This window comes from Acomys russatus, chromosome 9, assembly GCF_903995435.1.
Source record: "Acomys russatus chromosome 9, mAcoRus1.1, whole genome shotgun sequence".
In the NCBI taxonomy this organism is placed as follows: Eukaryota; Metazoa; Chordata; class Mammalia; order Rodentia; family Muridae; genus Acomys; species Acomys russatus.
This window is the reverse complement of record NC_067145.1, coordinates 24,548,050-24,570,186: the sequence shown is the minus strand read 5'-3', so window position 1 is coordinate 24,570,186 and position 22,137 is coordinate 24,548,050. Positions and strand designations below refer to the sequence as shown.

The window sequence follows — 22,137 nt, the reverse complement described above, 5'->3', positions numbered from 1 at the left end:
TCTGTGTATTATTGGCTGTCCTGGATTTGCTTTGTAGAGCAGGCTGGCCTCAAATTCACAGAGATCCACCTGTATCTGCCTCCCAGAGTGCTGGGATTAAAGATGTGAGCCACCACTGTGCCCAGCTGGTAGTTTTAACATTATAGAGAGACATATATTTATTCATCTATTAAGTGAACAATGGAAATTTTTTCTATGTAACTTACACTGACATGGAATTAGGGGAAAATATGTGTATTTAGGAACAGCTGAGTGAAGAATGTTATAAATTAGGCGCTTCACCAACCTGCCTTTCAATGGCAGGAACAGGTGAGGTCATCATAGGGCCAAGTCTGGTACATAAAAGCGACCCCCCCACCCCTGCAAGCGCCCCCCCTTTCCCCAAGCCTCTGCATAGCAACTTTCCTGAGCCTGATCCTTGGGGACTAGTGAACCCACCCAGAACTGCCCATAATAAACCTGAATTTATAAAGTTTCATTTAGCTTGAATTGGCTCATTTAATCGGATGGAGGAAGAATGTTTATCAGATATGAGGGCTTCACTAGACTTGAATGCAATACCCACTGGATAGTAAACTTAGTTTGAATTAGATGCTGATGTATCGTAAGATGATAATGCATGAGACTTAAATTCCAAATGTGAGCCTTAGGGAGATAAAGGTGTGTATATATATGGTGCCCCAGATAAGTGAATGGCCTCTTGGCCCCCTATGTCTGCAGGTCACACACTGCCCAAGCTCATGGCATCCTGGAGCAGAGCTACTTCCTTTTAGAAGAAGCAATGGCTCAAGTCAGCATGTTTGGCTCATCCTCAAGCAATAAGCACTTTCAGGAAAGCACAGACTAAGGAAAGAATTGTAAACACTGCAGTCTACAGAGAGGAAGATTTTAAAGAGTATTCATACATGGGATCATTTTAACAACTAGAAATTACAAAATAAAAAAAAAATCTGAGACTAAGTTGAAGGAATATATTTGGGTAAAAATAAAAGCGCAGTGTAATGAAATCAGAGAATGGAACTAATTGTGCCTCATCCTAGGAATTGCTCTCTTTAGCATCTGAGCTGTAGAGACCAGCTTACTGCTTGTCACATTCCTGCGGGCTACAAAAGAGAACACTTGAAGATCCTTAACTATTCTTTTGTGATGTAAAGGAGTGAATTCTACACTTCAAATGGAGAGCGAAAGTGACATCTAAGAAACTGATAAGGAGAACAACTGCATGCCAGGAAAGGAGGCCAACTCTCTGCTAAAAGATGACAAACATTGCTGGTGGGAATGCAAACTAGTACAGCCACTTTGGAAATCTATCTGGTGCTACCTTAGAAAACTGGGAATAGGGCTTCCTCAAGACCCAGCTATTGCTCTCCTTGGAATATACCCAGAAGATGCTCCAGCACACAACAAGAAAATTTGTTCAACCATGTTCATAGCAGCCTTATTCATAATCACTAGAACATGGAAACAGCCTAAGTGTCCATCAGTAGAAGAATGGATAAAGAAACTGTGGTACATATACACTATGGAATACTACTCAGCTATTAAAAACAAGAAATTCCCGAAATTTGTGGACAAATGGATTGAACTAGAAATGATCATAATGAGTGAGCTAACCCAGAAGCAGAAAGACTCAAATGGTATATACTCACTTATAACTGGACACTAGCCCAAGGGGCAGGTCCCATCAAAATCTGCACCTACCAGGAAAGTGGGATAGAGGTGAGAACATCCTATTGAGACTCTAGGTGAGAAAAATATAGGGGATAGGGAAGTAAGTGGATCCAGAGGGTCCTAGAAACCTACAAGAGGAACATTATGATGGGTGGATCTCAGCCCAGGGGTTCTGCTTGATCAAAGGCACCAACCAAGGACAAAACATGCAACCATTATCAAACCCCTACCCAGATCTAACCAAGGGACAGAACATTCTCCATAGTTAAGTGGAGACTGGGGACTGACTTTCACAGGATCTCTGGTGCCCCATATTTGGCCATGTCCCTTTGTTGGGGAGGCCCAATGGCACTCGGATGAAGGATAGCAGACTACCAAGAAGAGATTTGATACCCTAGCACCATATTCAGGGGGAGGAGGTCCCCCTTGGTCACAGTCATAGGGAAGGGGGATTGGGGTGAAAGTGGGAGGGAGGGAGGAATGGGAGGATGTATGGGATGGGATAGAAAATGAGATGCAATATGAATTATTTTATCTTTCAATAAAAATGTGTTTAAAAAAAAAAAAAAAAAAGATGACAGACAGCAAGTTTGGGCTCCAGAGTAGAAAGAACCCAGTTCGGAGGTTTCTCACAAGGACTGCCTTTCCTATCCAAGGAGCAATAGAAAGGACCTGGGTAGTTTTTTACTGGATGATTCCTATGGGAATTTTTTTACTGCCTGTATTTATTTCTGTAACTAGTGTTATACTGGTCTTCTCAGAGATACAATCTTGCCACGTGCATAAAAATAAAAAGATATGAATGTCACTCTACTAGAAATACATGTTTGTGGCTCTCAAAGATTTTTAAAATTGTTTTAATGTTGTACTCAGACTAACACAGGAGAAATCAAGGTCCCCACTTCAGGTTTGTTAATAAAAGACATTACGAATAGACTCCAAAAGAAGGCCAAGGATGATTATTAGAGTGTATAAGAAAAAAAAAAAAAAAAAAAAAACTTGCCAGAGCAGGCAAGCAGTAAAACCTCAATGGGTTGTGGCTTTCCAGACAAGAATTGTGGAGAGATGGAGGAGGGAGGGGGAAGGGAGGGAGGGAGTTAGGGAGAGAAACCATATTAAGCTGGACTGGGTGTTAGACACAGGGTTGATAAGCAGCTACATAGTGGAGAGAGGCTACAGAGGAAGACTAAGGTAGCTCAAAATGTTAAAGAAAGCACACTTAAAAAAAGAGATAGACGAAAGAAAAGGAAAACTTAGGCTTTTCTGAATAAATCAGAAGACTGGACAGATGTACAATCCTGCATGGCTGGGTCCTTCAGCTACTGTTATAGAGGCAGGAATTCTGGTGCATGAGGAGTACAGCATCTCATCTGTGGATTAACTATTTTGCCCATCTCCTCAGCATGTCATATTGTGAGTCTACCCTCCTAGGGTGGTCCCTTGGCTAAGTGGATGATGTCCAACTGAATCCTTAAGCTAAGTATCTTGACCTGGAGAGTTTGCTCTAACATGACCAATACGAAACTATAGTAAATAATCATTTATATGCTTTTTTATGAGTCAAAATTAACTTGCGATGAGGAATCCAGTCTGAGCTTTCCTCTATATTGGCTGTATTTTATTGTTGCCAGAAGTTCTGCGACGGCCTCAAGTAAAAAGCATCGAGAAGCCAGTTGGCTCCAGCAAGCGCTTTCTCAGGATCAGGGATTAGCTTGTTATTGACAATGTAGGCGTGGCTTTGCTCACAACTTCTGTGACAGAACGTGAGGCAGCTGCATCTGACAGTTAACCTCATTGGAGAGAGCATGGTTGCTGTGTTTCAGAGAGCATTTCTAAGAAGTAAGAGCTCGGGAAGGCTCTGAACTGATAAGGGTTTAAATAACATTGAGGAGTCACAATATGATGACATTTCACAGAGACCTCATTCAAGATGGAAGAAGGTCAGTGGGGGCATATCCTCATGGCTTCTATTTTGATGTGTTTTTTCCTCCTGTGCTCTGCTTCCTGGCTGTCACTTTTTTTCCTCCTCCATACACAGCTTCTCCCTCCACATGTTCTCAGAGTCCCGATGTTTTCTGCCTTGCCTCGAGCCCATAATCAACTGATCTAAGAACTATTAACTGAAAGCTCCAAAATAAAAAGGCAAATACACCCTATCCCCTTTGTTTATGGCTGCTACTGCAAGTATCTTGTCACAGCAACAGAAAATAACTAGTACAGAGGGTATTTGTTTAAAACAGTGGAGTGTGGCTAGCCTGGGTCTCACTGGATAGCTGACATGTCCTGAATTTGGAGCACAAAAAACTGAAATCTACAAGTAGAACAATATGATAGGCAGATTTGGGCCCAGGGGTCCCGCTCAAACTAAGGCACCAGCCAAGGACAATACAGGAGGTAAACTTTAAACCCCTTCCCAGATCTAGCCAATGGTCAGAATATTCTCCACAGTTGAGTGGAGAGTGTGATATGACTTTCTCACGTACTCTGGTGCCTCACATTTGACCATGTCCCCTGGAGGGGGAGACCTGGTGGCACTCAGAGGAAGGACAGCAGGTTGCCAAGAAGAGACTTGATACCCTATGAGAATATATAGGGGGACATAATCCCCCCTCAGGAACAGTCATAGGGGAGGGGAATAATGGGAAAATGGAGGGGGGGGGAGGAATGGGAGGATACAAGGGATGGGATAAACATTGAGATGTAACAAGAATAAATTAATAAAAAAAAAAAACTGAAGTGAGCTACAGATGCTGGTTTGGTGGTAAGATTTTCTTTTTCTGACATGACTTCTAAACACAAATTATTAGTGATAAGTTCAAGATTTAAGGTGGATCAATTCAAATAAAGTCTTAATGAATCCCAAGAGATTATCTAGTTACCAGAAAAACTATCAACAGATTAGAATAACTAAATGAAGTAACTTTTGTCTTCTAAAGAAGTATATAGCTTGATTAATTTAGGTGCTAAATAATCTCCCAATTAAGTCGATAATGAAATAGCATAGTGATGGCTATTGCCTAGAAATAAGAGTTAATATGAGCATGTGGTATAAGCAAATGAAGCTATGAACACAAGTAGTCAAAACTGCAATGTTTAATAAATATATTTAGAGAACACATTTAGGTAAATCCAAGTTTTAGAAAAGTGTACATATCGCCTTCTATAAAGCCATGTGCTTAAATTTGTTTTGCGCTGTTTCAGTCAACACTTCTCAAAATATGAGAGAACACTGTAAGTCAATTTTAGCTTGGTCAGAGATTCTGTGGTTCCCACCCAGAACTTCTAGATTCCATCAGAACCCTCCAGTTTCATTTGGTGGTACTTGTAACAGGTCATCTAGACCCATAGAAAGTGAACATAAACCAGAACTCAGGGATGAAAAGATAAAGACGCACTGAGATACTATGAAGAAGCCAGACTAGGAAAGTGTGAGGGACAGAGGAGGAAAGCATAAAGCGATTGTGGAGCCAAGAAAAGATGTAGACAGTGCACAACAAAGGTTTATATAAAGCTTTTGGAGTCGTTTTCAAATATTAGTTTTGTTTCTGTACCTCATAGGATCCTGGTTGTCACAAATGTCATGGGTAGTAGGTGGGGTTTAAGAGGCTTCCATCTGGTATAGTTTAAGCCTTTCTGCTAAACATACACTGCACAGAAAGCTGCTCTCCACAACAGAGGGTCATCTGGACGGAAAGTCAGTGTTAAACAAGAACAACACCGACACTGCCTTAACACAATGGGAAGACAGCAAATATTTTCAGCAGAGAAGCCCTGTAATAAAATATGCAATTACCTGGTGGCACTCAGAGGAAGGACAGCAGGTTACTGAGAAGAGACTTGATACCCTATGAGCATATACAGGGGGAGGTAATCCCCCTCAGGAACAGTCATAGGGGAGGGGAATAATGGGAAAAGGGGAGGGAGGGAAGAATGGGAGGAAACAAGGGATGGGATAACCATTGAGATGTAACAAAAATAAATTAATAATAAAAAATTAAAAAAAAAGAAAAAAATGCACAAACTCTGCTAGCCCAATGAGGAAAATGAATAAAAAGACAGCAAACATGTATGTGTGAGGAAGATGAATTTAGAAATAATCCATGCTTCAGGATAAAAATAATATCACAGACCAACATGGTGCCTGTAAAAGAAGGTGATATGGGCATATGTGAGAAATAGCATGCTGAAAATCCAACAGGTTGTCCACAGTCGGCCATGAGGAACAAGAAGTGTTCTCCCTTGTTTTGTTTCCTAGTTGAATACACAGAGATACTAATCATGGCAAGGAGAGAACCCAGTTCTGACGAGAAAATTCTACTTCGATAATTAATTTGGAGTGTAGGGACCTATAAAATAGGAATGTGGGGAGTTTTAGAGAAGCCTTCAGTGTTGAAGAATGTTTAACAAAGGCAGGGGTGACCCTATGTGAGTGTAGGAAGATGTAGTGAGGGTGTTGAGTCTTATGAGGCCTCGGGTGCACCCCTGTGGTACACATATTTAATAGGTAGGCAGAGAAGATAGTGTTGGTGAAGGAAATGGGAGGAATAGCCGGAGCTGTACGAGATAACCCAGAGGAAGATTGTGTGTTGAACCCAACAGAGAAGGAAGAATAAGGACAGGCCATATGTAGACACCCAGGGGTCCGCCCCCAGCCACAGCCACAAGCACAGGTAAGCAGTAGACATGCAGAGGCCCACTAGCTGTGTGACCCACAGTGGGAGCTACTATAATGTATAAGTATGTGGTGGGCAGATGGGAGAGAAAAATAAGAGAAGTGGGACAGTTTGAGCATTGTGACAAGAGGCGGAACTGGGGACACAAGAGTGAAAAGGAATAGCCTGTTGGGAGTAGCTTGCCTCACGAGCTGGGGCTATGGTGAAGTCCCAGCCCATGCTGCCTCTGAGGGCTATGTCTGGGACTGTGGCCATGCAGCCACAGGGCATTGTATTGATGCCCATAGCCCATACTACCACAAAGACCATGCAGTTGTCCCTGGTCTGGGCTGTCACCTAGGATCATGTTGGTGTCTAAGGGTTGTGCAGACCTGGCTCTTCCCCTCCCTGGCAGCTATACTCTGGAGAGTGGAAGAGTGAGAGGGAGCATGAGCTAGCCCCAAGCTGTAAGAATGGGAGGGTTAGCCCTGTCACTCACTTGAGGTGAGATGTTGTGGGCATGGAGAAAGATGCCCTTCTTCCCTCGCCCCTCATCATCTGCAGCAGCAGGGAGAGCTCGCCCTGGAGTCATGAGATTGGGAGAGCTGGCCTGCTACAGCTCTTGGAAGAGTGGGCTTTGTATTTTTCGTGGGCTGCACAGGAGAGCTGGCCCTGGTGACAGGGGAATAGGTGAGCCTGCTGTGAGGACATGAGCACAGGGAAGTTGACACTGCCTCCACCCTCCACCCCACATTAACTGTCTAGGTGCTAGCATGGGTGCTACTTGCATCAGGTAATGGGTGTGGATGAGCTGGCCCAAAGGGCATGAGAGCAGGAGAGCTGGTTAACCCCTTGCCAGCTGCAACATTGGGAGAGCTAGCCAGGTCATTGCTGGAGAGTTCACTCTGACGGTTTGGGTGCCAGGGAGCTGGTAGGTTGACGAACTAGGCTCCCATCCAGGCCCAGATACACGGTTTTAAGTTAGCCCACCTCAGCATCTATCTTATCTGTGAACTGCAGGAGTATGAGAAAGGGACAGTCCTACAGATCCAAAACTGCATGCAGCATCTCCATGACAGAAGGTACCAACAGGGTATCCAAGAAGAGTCTTGGTGAGGATCCAGAGTTGATGGTGTAATAGAAGCCAGAGGCCTCAAACAAGACCAATGATTGCTTGCAATTAACCCTTGCAAGTAAAGAAGTGTGGACAAAAGGCAATACTGTGGGACACAGGGTGACACACCACAGCTTCCACAATGAGATTATTTTTGTTTGTTTGTTTGCTTGCTTTAACTCTTTTTATTTTAGTTTTTAAATTTTCTTTTTTTGGGGGTGGTTTGCAAGGGCAGAGGGTGGATAACATAGGGATGGGAGGTGAATGGAATTGAGGTACATAATGTGAAACTCATAAAGAATCAATAAAAAACTTTTTAAAAAGAAAAGAAAGGAAGAAGAACATCAGATAGACTAACCCACAAAACGTATCCACAGATAGCACAGCACTTCACTTGCAGATCTCTCACTTGAATTAACAGATGGAAATTACTCTTTTCAAAATGGAAGTCAAAAACCTGTATCTTTTCTAACACACGTCCTTCCTTTCATGTTAACCTCAGTCTTAGTTTATCTTCTTAAGTATACTCGATCTTGGCTTTTATCTCGCACCTGGTCAAGGAGTTTCTAAGCAATTCTGACTCTAAGAAATGAAACACCTTTGATTTTCACCAGGCAGAGATAATGAGCAGATAATAAGTACAACAGAAAATATAAATACTGATTTTGAGTAAACTAACAATTTTATATCTATACAGTATTCTTAATTATATAGTCATTTATCACAATATAATTACCATTGGCCATGACATTTATGTATGTGTTAGAGCTCGGCGCCCAATTCCCTTAAACAAATTGGTTTACACACACCTGTTAGAAAGGCTGAGCTTTCCAGCTACCTGTGTGCTTACTAATTACCTGTAAGAAATCTACTGACCTATCATGAATGGGTTAATATTTCTCAGCAGCGTCCCCATGGTCACCACTGGAAGTGATTCTCACAATGCAGTAAAACACAGAGCAGTTGTCTGTATAGGAGAGTACTGGAACAGCATGCTGTCATCCTACATAGGTGAATGGCAGCTTGTTAGCACTGGGTACCTGGGTATAGCAACTGGCCTGACTGTCACGTCCTACCACAGAGTCACAGTACAACGACAGACAGCATTTGAATTATCTTCTGCCCCGACATAGAAGCTGTGTGGGATGCTCCATTTTGCCTTAACAAAAGGCGATTTCCTATTCTTTTACTGGACACTCAAAAGCTTACTTTAGAGATATCCCTAGTATATGAAGCCTGGGGAAGACATTTGGGCCTGATATTTACTAGAAAACAACAGACAGAAGGCAAGATTATAGGGACCTGCCCAGATATTGAAGACTGCCCTTGTATTTCAGTATGCAATGTTCTGTAGGGGGTCAAAAGTAATTTACCAGTCAGGCCTGGTGGTGCATGTCTGTTATCACAGCTACTCAGAAAGCTAAGACAAAAGGATCATAAGTTCAAGGCCTGCCTAGGTTATGGAGTAAGTTTAATGGAAAATTGGGTGAATTAGCAAGAGACTTTTTTTTTTTTTTTTTTTTTTAAGAATTACTATTGCAGAATACTTAACCACACTGTGAACCCAGAGATCATGTACTGGAAAAACCTATTTCTAATTGTGGTGTGGCTCAGCCCTAGCACATACCTTTAACCAAAAATCTTTCTGTAAATAAGAGCTAATTAAAGTTAATCCTAGGTGAAGAGGTAGAAAACACAACCAGTGGACAGGAAGTAGATATGGGGGAAAAAACAGAGAGAAGTCTAGTGGACAGATAGACATACAGGAAGTAGAAAAGTGGAACATTCAGTTTGAAGGGTTTTTAAAGATATCATGGGGAAGGAGAGGGTCTTTCTTTCTTTCTTTCTTTCTTTCTTTCTTTCTTTCTTTCTTTCTTTTTCTTCCTTTTTTTGAAGGTTTCTCCCAACATTGGCTGAGTAGGAAGGTCATCTGGGTGCTTTCTTTGCCTCTTTGAGTTAACAGGCTTTCACCCCAATATCAGGCTCCTGAGTTTTTATTGGTAAAATCAAACATTTGAGATTTTGTTTCTATAATGACAGACTACAGTGTAGAATACTTGCCTAGCATGTAAAGGGCTCTATGCTTACTCCACAGTATCGCAAACAAAGCACTTTTCTTACAAAAATCTGAACATACACCAGTAACATACTAAGAATGTCTACTCTGTATGGTGAATGTATTCGAAATAAAAAGGTCTCAAAATTCATACTGGAAGAATATTTATTTGAATAAATTCAAGGGAAACCCAGACTCCCTTATTTAATTACAATATCTCTTATATTTATAAATAGGACATATACCTGGCTCTGTGTCCTGGTTAGTTTATATTTATAGTAAATTTTAATTGGTTATACAATACCAGGTAGTTAGCTCTGAGATCATACATGTGGGAACACCATCCAGGAATGGATTTATGTGAGAGTTCTCTGTGCATGTGCAGCCAAGAAAACAAGACTTCAGTTTCTTCAACTCACAGAATTGTTTTTGGAATGTGTTTTCATGTTCCTCCTAGGTGTAGCAGATAGAGAGTTTACTCTAGGTTACTCATCATATCTTACTGCAGTGCCTTAATTAAATGTTTAATAAAACTATCTTTATACTCCTTTACAGAAAAAAAAAACATATTTTTGGTATGTATGTCTTTTCTTTATGATTATGTACAACTTGAACCCATAAGAACTTTACTTGAGATTTATCTTAATAGTCAAAATATAAGTCGAATATTTTGTCAAAGTGTGTGTGTGTGTTAGTATTTTGTCAATATATGCCAGAGTCATCTAAGAAGAGGTATCTCAATTGCAAAAATGCTTCCATCAGATTTTCAGGTAGGAAATTCCGTAGAGACCTTTCTTACTTGGCATAAGAGGGGCCAGAGCACCGCAGGCAGTGCCTTGTCTGGGCTGGTGAGCCTGGGCAGACTAAGAAAAAAGGTTGAGTCAAGCATGGGGGGGGGGGAGCGGCGAGTCGATAAGCAGCACTCCTTCATGGTCTCCACTTTATTTTTTGCCTCCAGGTTGCTGCTGTTAGTTTGTACCCTAACGTCCCTTCATGATAATATCCAGATTTAAGAGGAAAGAAAACTTTTCCTTCCCCAGTTGCTTTTTGGTCACAGTGTTTATCACAGCAATAGAAAACAAATGAATACAGGGCATTGTGCACGTCATATAACGTATACGGAAGGTGAACTGTTCTGTACTCAAAGGCAGCATGTTAGTCAGTTTCTTGTCATCTTAGCAAGTGCCTGAAGTAATCAGCCCACAAGGAGAAAGGACCAGTTTTGGCTCCCAGTTTTGCAGAGTCCAGTTTGTTACTAATTGATACAATTGCTTCTGGGTAGACAGCAAGACACCATGTCCTGGTGGCTCTGTCTGGTACAGCCTGATGGTAGGGATACAAAGGAGAAAGAAGGATTTGGGTCTTACCTTCCCTTTTAAGGTCATGATTCCAATGACTTAACATCCTTCCAGTAGGTTCCACCTCCTAAAAGTTTCACCATGTCCCTGTAGTGCCGTAAGCCGTTACTAAACCTTTACCACATTACCTTTTTAGGAGTTGTTGCAGATCCAGATTACAGCAAGCAGCACTACAGTTCCCGAGCACCCAGTGTTCAAGGAGATGTGTGGAGTGAGTGGAGGCAGGTAACAGAAATGGTCTCTCCTCTTGGGAGAGGCAAGAAACACAACTTCACATGGAGACATGTGATCTTCTGTGCAGTTACAAGAGGAGCAGGAGAGATGCTAAGCTTCTATAAGCACTTGATGCTTTTATAGAGGACTTTGGATTCAGTTGTTGGTACTCACATGACATCTTACAACCTTCTGCAATTATCCTTCCAGGGGATCTGGTCCCTTCTTCTGGCTTCTGTGAGTACCGTGCATGGATGAAGTGCATATGCATATGTGAGGGCATGTACTATATTTTATAGTTATTCTGTTTGTCATGCTAATGTATTGATGCTAATATTTTACTTACCTACTTTATAACATACTTTAATCGTCAGAAATCCACAGACACATCATGGAGACTCAAGACACTTAATTATTATTTGAAGATAAATCCAATAAGTAGGATACTAAATCTCCAAATCAGAATGCAGAGTCCAATAAAGAAATAAGAATCCATCCAGAATAATTAAATGCCTCAGCCTTACACACCAGTTTTCAAACTGTAGCAGAAAACAGGTAAGTTTTATTTTGTCCAAATTCTCTTATAAACTATACTTAAACTTCATTTCATAATACAAAAATAATAAAATTCAACTTAAAACCATTTTTTCAAAATTCAAATTTATCAGTTTTCTTGAATCTTAGCATAACCTTTTATCCCTGACACTGTTGCTTTGCATTAAATGGTGCTTTGCAATGATTAGTACTGTTGTTCATTTTTCTGGAAAACTGTTCTTCATAAGGTGTTCAGAGAGAGAGAGAGAGAGAGAGAGAGAGAGAGAGAGAGAGAGAGAGAGAGAGAGAGAGAGAGAGAGAGAGAGAGATTATGAATAAATGATGAAATGAAAGTACAACTTCCGAAGCTTCAGGACAAGTGCGCCCTGGACAACGAGTTTCCAATTTCTCTCCTTCAAAATGCCATGCAGAATCCCAGTTAATAACCTGAAAATCTGTTGAAATCCCCTAGTGACAACATTCAGAGTCCCAGTCATGCGTTTCCCTCACCATGACTAAGTGACACACTTAGGTCAAAGCTGCAAGTCAGAGTCCTGCCATGTCTCTGGTTCCCTACTGCAATATAAGTAGTTTGGAGGAAATAAAACCCAGACGCCCAATTGTTCTAAAACGCTGTGACAGAAAAAGCATTAGGATGTTGAGGTTTGAGGAAGGAGAATGAAGAGGATGGGGATGTAATAACACACACCGTCGCAGGGCTGATCCGCTCTTAATGCAGAAAGGCAGCCACTATCACAATTTGAACACACAATAGCACAAAATATTTAGAGAGAAAAAGTATTAATGATCCTGTTTTCTTGAACACATTCACTACTTTAAGCAAGAGTAGAATATTCTACATGACTTCCTTTAGGTATGTATATCAAAACTTGTATGACGTGCATTGAGGCATTTACGAGCCCAGAGTACAAAGATGGGTGTACAATGATGCATGCACTGTGATGCCAACATTCCCAGTTCCCAGCAGCAGAAACGGGAAGTCAGAGTCTGAGGTTACGGGTAGAGAGGATGGCTCACTCTGCACAGAGATTGGCTTACAACCCTGAGGACCTGAACCAAATCCCCAAAGCCCGTGGAAACACGCTGGTCATGATGGAGTGTTTGCAATTCCATCCCTGGGAAGGTGGGGACGGGGAGATGCCTGAAATTTTCCTGGCCAGCTAGTCTGGAATGACCTTTGGAACAGTGAGAAATCCTAAGAAAGCCTTCCTGAGGATGACACCTAAGGGTGTCCTCTAGCCTGAATACTTGCATACACAGACACACAGAGAGACATGCTGACACTCACACATGTACACACAGATGCACCTGCATACATAATAAATACACATAAAAACCTTTGAAGTTGTGTATGTGTACTTATGAAGGGTGCAGGTTTCCTTACATGAGAGAAAATCAATTATGCATAGACACAATACATTACTCACAGTGTCAGTCTCTTCTTTCTTTCTTTTCTTTTCTGTTTGTTTGCTTTTGAGACAGTATCTTGACACATGCTAGGATTAAAGACCTCTAACACCATACCTGGCTGAACAAAATGTTTTGAATGGAAAATAATACAATCATCCATTACTTCATCTAAAATCTTTAAAGAAATGCCCTGTAATGTGCACTATGGAATGGAGGGAAGGGGGGGGGAGGTTAAACACCCTAGGACTGGTTTCTCTGTAATAAAGTCTCTCAGTATAATTAATTTTTAAACTTCTGTGACTCCCACTTGAATAACCTATGTTGAAAGTAAATGAATGACCAAAAGTATACAGTAAGCAAAAACACCGACAATGCTCAAAAGGGGCTTCATGAGGGCGGGGGGGGGGGAGCCCTCTGGGGATAAGGAGCTTTCTGAGCAAGTATGAGACCAGAGTTCCAAACGACTGCATAAAAGCCAGGTGGTCATGACTGCCTACCTGAGATCTCTGCAGCAATCTGGCTAGCTGACTAACTGAATCAGCAAGCTCCAAGCTCAAGTGAGAAACCCTTCCCCAATATATAAGGTGGAAAGTAATTGAAAAGCTACATACCGCTAATCCCTGGCTTACACACACGCACGCACGCATGCACGCACGCACGCACGTACACATACCACATGTATATGCTGAATTAAAAGCCGTTGTTTTATTTTTGGTGTTCGGTGCCCTTTTTTTTTTTTTTTTTTTTTTTTTTTTTTTTTTTTTTGGTTTGGCTTGGTTTTTTATTTTTGTCTTGTTTTCTGGTTGCTTGATTTTACATTGACTGCGGTCCGGTGACTGGGAAGGGTATGTCAGATTAGGACCTGTTTTCTGTGGTTCTCGGTGAGGTAGCCTAGAGAGAATGTGCTGGATGCAGCAGGGAGAGTCTTAGACAGAGAGGCGTTTCGTTTTCATTTCTTTTCCCTCAGAAAATGCCCTTCCAATTTTACATGTCAAGATAGCTTCCAAGGTGGCAGCTGGGCTTGTTGCACCCAACCAAGAAACTAGCATGCATGTTTAGCAACACTTTTGAACTCACTGTTGGATTTTGCCTAGTGAGACAGATGACTGGAAGGGCAAACGGAGGCCTGAGGAGAAACACTCCCATAGTATGAAGGCAGATCAGGGCGGAAAAGGAGCTCACAGTGTCAGGCTTATTCCAGATTCCAGGCGGAAGTGGAAAGTGGGCTGCAGACATGCTCCACCTCACGTAGGACAATGCCAGCTCTACAGTGCTTGCATCTGTTGCCTTAGTCACCAGGGATGGATGATTGTGTGAGCATCCACAGTCTACTTGGTAAATCCTGTCAGCCACACTTCTTGAAGCTCCTACTTCACCTTTCTTAAGATAGCAAGATCTTGCTTCATTTCTACAGTTCCTTGAACATCGTTGCTTAGGATATTTCCCAGTAACGATAGTTAAACGAGTTAGAACAATGCGATGGCCCCCACCCGCCTCTTACTAAGGTGCTGACCCTGTGACAACTGATATCTATTAACAACTAGACAGGATGTAGAAACCCTTAGGGAACAACGCCTAGGCACATTCATGAGGGAGCTTCCAGATTGGGTGAATAGATGTGGGGACTCACCCCAGATGTGAGCAGCGGTACCCAACCCATTGAGCCTTTGCATTATGTAGAAAGCTTCTCTCTCAGCTTCCTGACTTCAGCTGCCTCACACTCTTGCCACCATGACAGCACCCCCACAGTGTGAGCTGAGGTAAGCCCCTCCCTCTTAAGGTCTCTCCTTGTCAGGTCTTTGTTCTTAACAATGAGAAAGGAACAAAGCATCTGCTCATCAGCATTACACTGATGTTTCACAGTCTAGCCCCATCCCCTTCATCTCACTGGCAGGTGAACTGAACAAAGCCATTCTGTAGCCTAAAATTATCTATTATTGTCAATTCTGTATGGCATAACTAGGCACACATTCCTTTTCATTACATTTATTTTTTTTAAAAGCTCAAAGATTTAAGGAAAAAAGTATGCTGCAGGAGGTTACTATTGGTGATGGCGATGGTGACGACGATGACGACGACGATGATAATGATGATGATGATGGAATATTGAACTGTGGACAATTTTGTTAGGAAGAATAGAGGTCCTGCCATACCAGGCCATCTCATTTGATACAAGTAGTCATGGTCTTTCATTTTCAATAAATTTTCTTTCCAAACAGTAAAAAAGAAATAGTGTTTTCAAGGAGGAAGCCTATAGTCACAGCCTACTATGGTTGGTATTTACTTAGAAATACTGGCTCCCAGTATCTCCATCAAACAAAAATACTTGTATTTCATGCTTCTAGTCAGAGTGTCTTTCTCAGAAATGTGAGACTTCCAGGAAGACATCCCTACTTTCACTTCCTGGTTCTTAATCAAGCAAATCTTCTGACTAAGGAACAGTGTGAGGGGAGGAAAGGAAATGAATGCCTAACCATAGCACTTCATAACTGAAAACATGCACATGACTAATTCTCAGCATTATATATGACTAAATACAACATAAATGTATGTTCAGGATATAAATATATATACACACACACATATATATATATATATACAGCATAGACAAAAGTATATTATATAATAATATATATAGTGTGTGTAAATGCAATATAAGGACATAGGGTATCCATATATAAATATATAAGTAGTATATAATTACATAGTATATTAATTAAACAAAAATTTTATAAGGAATATATAAATGTGTATTATCTATTTATCTTTTTAACTCAGAGTTAAATAAAAAAATATAATAAAGAAAGAAAGGGTTTCTTTCTTTCATTTTTTTTTCAGAATTGTGTGATTGGAGTGGACTTTCTCTCTGCCCCTCCCTACCTCCCTTCCTTCATCCCTCCCATTTATTCTTTACACTAATATCAAGAGTGATTTTCCTACTACACAACCACTACTCCCATGAAACCTTCAGTGACTGCGATGGTAACCAAACCATACTGCAAAATCAACAAAGCTACCTGACAACCTCTCCAGCTTCAGCTCCTGGCAGGGCCAGCCACAATCTCCAGCCCGTATCAGGAGATGCTCTGGTCACACCTCCAAACACATTCCATCCCATTTCCAGTCAGAGTTCTTGGGTTCAGGTTATGTGGAGTCCCTAACAACTGTCACTGCTACCAAGGTCCAAAGATCTATGTCGAGCATGCCTGGCTTTATAGGCCAAGGGCAGCTCATTGTACCTCTGGAACTGCAGTTCCTCCTCCACGTCCAGATTTCTGCTGCCATAGAACAGTCCACTCCTCTCTTGGCACTTACTGTGGTCACACTTCTATTTGTTCTGTTACTTCCTGGGAGGCCCAGCTTGGTATTTATCTCAATACTCCAGAGCTACATGTCTATTTAACACAAATGGGTGGTCTTACAAAGACTTTATGTTGAAGGAACAAGTGAAAAATAAAAAGCTACACACACACACACACACACACACACGGCTTGATGCCACACAGAGCTAAGAATCCTCTGTAGGAATCTGAAAATAGTGACAGGAAATAAGCTCACCCCCTCCGCTGACATCATATTTTCAATTTTTAAGCAATGTCAGCACAAACCTCAGCAGTGCTCGGCTACTTTGCTAAGATTATTTCATTTTATTTTCAAAATTCTTGCATGTGTTATCTAAACACATTTCAAAAATAACCTTGTGGTATTTGGATTTAAACATCTCCATTTTCCAAGAAAGGAAATTGAGGTCTAAATATGAAGAAACTAATGAAAATTCAGTCTCATGATCAGGAATCTGTGCTGTGAGAAAGGCTCTGCAGCTGCTTCCAAGCACACAGCCTGCACCCTTTTCCCAGAGTTGCATCATAGTGAGGCAGGAAAAACATCCACAGGCCACAGAGATAAAGTGAGTCTAGGGAGTGAGAGGAGAGGACAGAAGCAGTAGGAATTCCACTGTGTTCGCTGATCACAGATAGATCACCCTCAACTGACCAACACAGCAAGGAACACAAAATAAGATGCGTTGCTCTGAGACATCAGGATGACTTGGGATGAACAGCATTGGATGAACAACACCGCGTGGCTGCTGCTGAAGTCTAATCTCCATATTGCATCCTGTAGTTTGTCAAACTCTGATTCTTCTGTAAGAGTATTAGCATAGAGAAGACAGTGCAGCCATAGCAACCATAAAACCTAACTAACATAGTTCTAGACTTGGGAGAGATTTCCATTTATTTCACAGGAAATCTTAGACATTCCTTAAAGAAGTATTCCAGGACTTCTTCTTTTTTTTTTTTTTTAATTTTATTAATTTATTCTCGTTATATCTCAATGTTTATCCCATCCCTTGTATCCTCCCATTCCTTCCCCCCCCCCATTTTCCCATTATTCCCCTCCCCTATGACTGTTCCTGAGGGGGATTACGTCCCCCTATATATTCTCATAGGGTATCAAGTCTCTTCTTGGTTACCTGCTGTCCTTCCTCTTCTTAACTAGTTCTTTTATTTTTGATATTAAATATAATTGTATCATCCCTCCTTCAATTTCTTCCCTACAATCAGTCCTATATGCCCCTCCTTACCTCCTTTCAAATGCATGGTTTCTCTCTTTAGTAATTATTATAACACATGTGTATATGTATATATGTATCTATTCCCAATTATAACCTGCTCAGTCTGTATAATGTCACTTGTACTTATGTTTTCATGGCCGACCATCTGGTATTGGATAACCGTGATCCACTGACTGGAGGAAGATGATGCTAATTTGAAGAGAACAAGCAGAGATGTATGAGACAGTCTGGAGGGAAGAAAGCAAAGAAGGAAATGATGTCACTATATTGCAATCTCAAAAACAAAAGATAATAAAAAGGATGTGTTTTAGAATGCACAGTGTGGGAGAACACCAAATAGAGTGAAGTATTTTATAAAGGCAAGACAAATATAATACCTCTCTTTCATATATATATATATACACATATATATGTATATACATATACATATGTATATGTATATATATATATCAGGATTAATTATGCTGCCTGAAAATTAAATAACATCCTGTTACAATTAGAAATTATGTTTTTTTCTACCATTTATATAACCATTAAGAGTTAAAGGCAAAATAGTATTTCAAACTTATTCATATCTTAACATCTCATTTAAGTATACAAATCAACCTGTGAATGCCGCTATACAGAGTAGGAGGAAGTGCTTTTTTTGAAGCATGGATAGTGCCATACTTTTATGCAGCTAAGAATGTCTATATTGCTAAAATAGTATAGTAAGCACTTCGTTCAGCAATGCTGTTCTGTGTTTGGTTATGTCGGAGTTGTAACATATGACATGAAAGCATTAAGAGTCCATCACATGGGGTCAGTTGTATGAACTCACCTTGAAATCTGCAATAATAAAATTGACTTGCTCCAGCTTAACATGAGGACCAGGACCCCATTGCCTCTTCTTGGCAGCACTCTATACAACATGGCACAGCTCTCATTACAGCAGCACCACAGCCCATGGATAGAGGACAGTAAAGAGCAGACTCGGCGAATCCCTGCTCCGCCTTCCAATGCAGGACCATGAAGACTATTCAGCAGCCATTTAACATGGGTGGGAAGCTGGCTTGTTATTTAGAAATAATAACCACAGTGGAAGTTTTAAAATATTATGTTTCCAAGTTTTAGGACTTTCAAATTGCCTTAATTAAAAAAAAATGACTTTAAAGGGGATCATAAACTCAAAGAAAATTGGATTTTGATGAAGTCATAAGATCAAGAGTCAGAGATAAGACTTTCAAAGTGTCATAGGATTCAGAACAAAGGAACAGTTGGAGCTACAACACAACAAATATACAACTCAAGTAGACAGCTGGAAATAAAGGTAAGAAATTGCCAGATATTATACGACACAAGTTTATTAAATGAAACTTGCATGGTAATGTAGTGCTGCTCAGTCTCTACAGTTACAGAGATACATGAAGTTAAACAGACTCCCAGCCTTGCTACCCACTCAAGCAAGTACCTGTGTTCTCATGAACGTCCCCTTACCAAAACAAAAGGGTGAATACTGTCTGTAATTGTAGCATAAACCCCTGCTGCAGGCACTGTGGGTGAGATGCAACTGACAGTGACGTAGATGAATCTCCTCATATTAACAGAACACTGTCATCCTAGTTTGCTTTCCATTGCTGAGATAAAGACCATGGCCAAAAGTAACTTGGAGAGAAAAGGGTTTAAGTGGCTTTACATCCTAAGCATAGCCCACTGCTGGGTGTTAGGGCAGGAACTCAAACAGGACAGGAACTCGGAGGAAGGAACAAAAGTAGACACCATGGAGGAGGTATGCTAACTGCTTGTTCCTCCTGACTTTCTCCTTTTGCCTTTCTCAGCCTGCTTTTTTATATACTCAAGACCAGCATCTTAGGGGTAGGTAGCTTCATCCACAGTGAGCTGAGCCCTCTGATGGAGACATTTTCTCAGTTGAGGTTCCTTCTTTCCAAATGACCCTAACTAGTATCAAGTTGGAAAAAAAAAAAAAAAAAAAAAAAAAAAGGAAGGAAGGAAGAAAAAAAATCAAGCAGCACATGTGCTAAAAAATGATATATATAATTTTAGCTAGGACAACATTGTTATTTTGACAAGGATGAGCGCCTACCCTATTTTGATTTTTAAAATTCTATCAGTTGATGATGTCACTGAAGCACATACCTTGAAAAGACATACAGCGCAGATTTAAAAATTACATTATCCTCAAACACAAAAGTCTTCAATAAAATGGCCTTCATCCCCAAGAAATGAAGTTTGAGCATTTTTAAATTGCATGACTGCTTTAGTTCAATGATTAAATCTCATGTCTTCTGGTTCCATTCTGTTTAGGCATGAACATTTCTATATACCTGTGTATACATTATATACATTATCCCATCCACCGATAGGTCACTTAATCCTCTCATAAGATTGAATGTCTCAATATCTTTGGGCGTCTGTGTTCAAGTGACCATTATCTTACTTAATAATAGACTTAAGAATATTAACTGTAGAGGCAGCTCTGGGGTATAATGCACAGAAAATAAGATACATTCTAATACTATTTGTCAACACTGCAGGTTATAGAGGAAAAAAATACAGAATATACAAGTTAGGTTACTATCTGAGGTTTTGAGTATCCATTGTGTGTGGGGGGATAGGTGGGTGCGTAAGTGGGTAGCATATTAAAATATACTCCCATGGATAAGGAAGCCACTACAGCCATTTATAGGAATGCTATATAAGGAAGCTAGATTAGGAAGAGATGGCCTGGAAGAATTGGAATAACACGATGGAAGAAAACAGTTCATACCATCAGTTATTAAAAAGACCAACTCTATCATACCATGTCACACTGCTTATTGTTCCAGACAAGTATTTAACAAGTGGCCTTATAGGAAATTAATATCCCATCATTATCTACCTGATCTGTTGTTTAGTGGCAATAACAATGAGGAAAAAACATCTTCTTTCTCGGCAGCTCCTGGTTTATTGCTTTTCCTTGCACTGATGCTCACGGCTTGAGTCGCTGTCTACAGACTCATTAGGGACTGGGTACAGAACATTCTACCATTTCCTTTTACTCTGTTAAACAGACTAGATAAATAAGAAGCCATTTGGGGTTATTTTCCCATTTGTGAGTTACAGAAATGCTTTTCTATCTCTTGAAAATAAATGGAATATCTTATGTTTACTTCACAAATGAGGAACTACACAAAGCTTCCTTTTCCTAATCATTGACATGAATTTGATGATTCATGTTAGTGTGTAGTCTTAGTATTTTAAAGACATGAAGACTTCTTTATAAATGTCATGCAAATAAAACTACGGTTATTCATAGCCTCTTAAACTATTCCATGCATTTCTTGATTAAAAACAAACAGTATTATGAGCCTATATATTAAATAATTAAAGTGAGATGATATTATATATTGGGTCTTCTATTCGCTTATTTAAAAAATTGTTTTTCAGACAAGTTTTCGCTATGCAGCCTTGGCTGGTCTAGAATGTGCTCTGTTGAATAGGCTGGCCTTGAATTCATAGAGATTCACTTGGCTCTCCCCCCTAAGTGCTGGGATTTAGGGTGCATCCTCCATGCCTGGCTATCTTGTTTAGTATTTAATCATTTAAAATACATTGAATATTGTCTAATGTCATAAAACAATCTTGAAAATAGATGACTTTGACATGCCTGAACTAGTTCAACATCTACCATTAGTACTAAAAATAATTTTATAGTTTTTATGGAGATATATATGTGTGTGTAATTGAAATATTTACTATTGATAACATGATATTGCCTTTATGGTAGTTTAAACCAGGAAGTGCAACCTGGTTTTATATTATTAATGGTACCTCTTCCTGGAAGCATCCAACACCATCATGGTGGTGTATAGAAGTGACGTTGTGACATGAATCAGTGAATGTACTGTGATCCAACAAAAATTCACTTTGAATTTCATATAATTTTCATATGACGTGTGTGATGTTTTCCTTCTTTTAAGTCATCATAACTACCCAAAAGATGACAATCATTTTTGCTCACAGGCCATAGAAAAGTAGGCAGCAGACTGAATTTGACCTCTAGTTGTATTTTCATAGATTGCCTAATCAAAGCCACTTGCAGATTTAACTACTAGCCCCCCTGAGCATCTCTTGCTCCAGGACAGGCTGACTCTCCCTCCAACCAGAAGCCTCTTCCTCCAAGGAGGAGCTGTCACAGGTGACTCACTAACCCTTCTATCTGATGATGGTGGGTATTTCGGTGAAGCTTCAGCAGAACGAGCTTCCATAGGCGAATCGGTGGTTCATTAACACAACAGCTACTAGACAGGAGTTCTCCTTGTTCAGGTTAGTGATATTTGCAAGTATCTCTTAAGCCCATGACGGGCATTTAGGTAGAGTGCTGCCTGTGTCTAAGCCTGCTGGAGTCAGAACAGCAGTATGTAAGGAGGGACATGGCTGTACAGTGCAAGGCAGCTGAGGATCGGCTCTGCCTAAAAGGACTGTTAGAACTCAGAATACTATCAGCCATTCCGTGCTTACAGGAGTAGCCTGGGAAGAATGACAGGCCTCAACTG

At 40.5% G+C, this 22,137-nt stretch overlaps 1 protein-coding gene across 3 annotated transcripts in view; it reads right to left on the bottom strand.

The window, feature by feature from the left end:
* The window catches only part of Ctnnd2 (catenin delta 2), an 843,915-nt gene that overhangs the window by 643,326 nt on the left and 178,452 nt on the right, over nt 1–22,137 (bottom strand). The gene's annotated exons all lie outside the window — the stretch shown is intronic.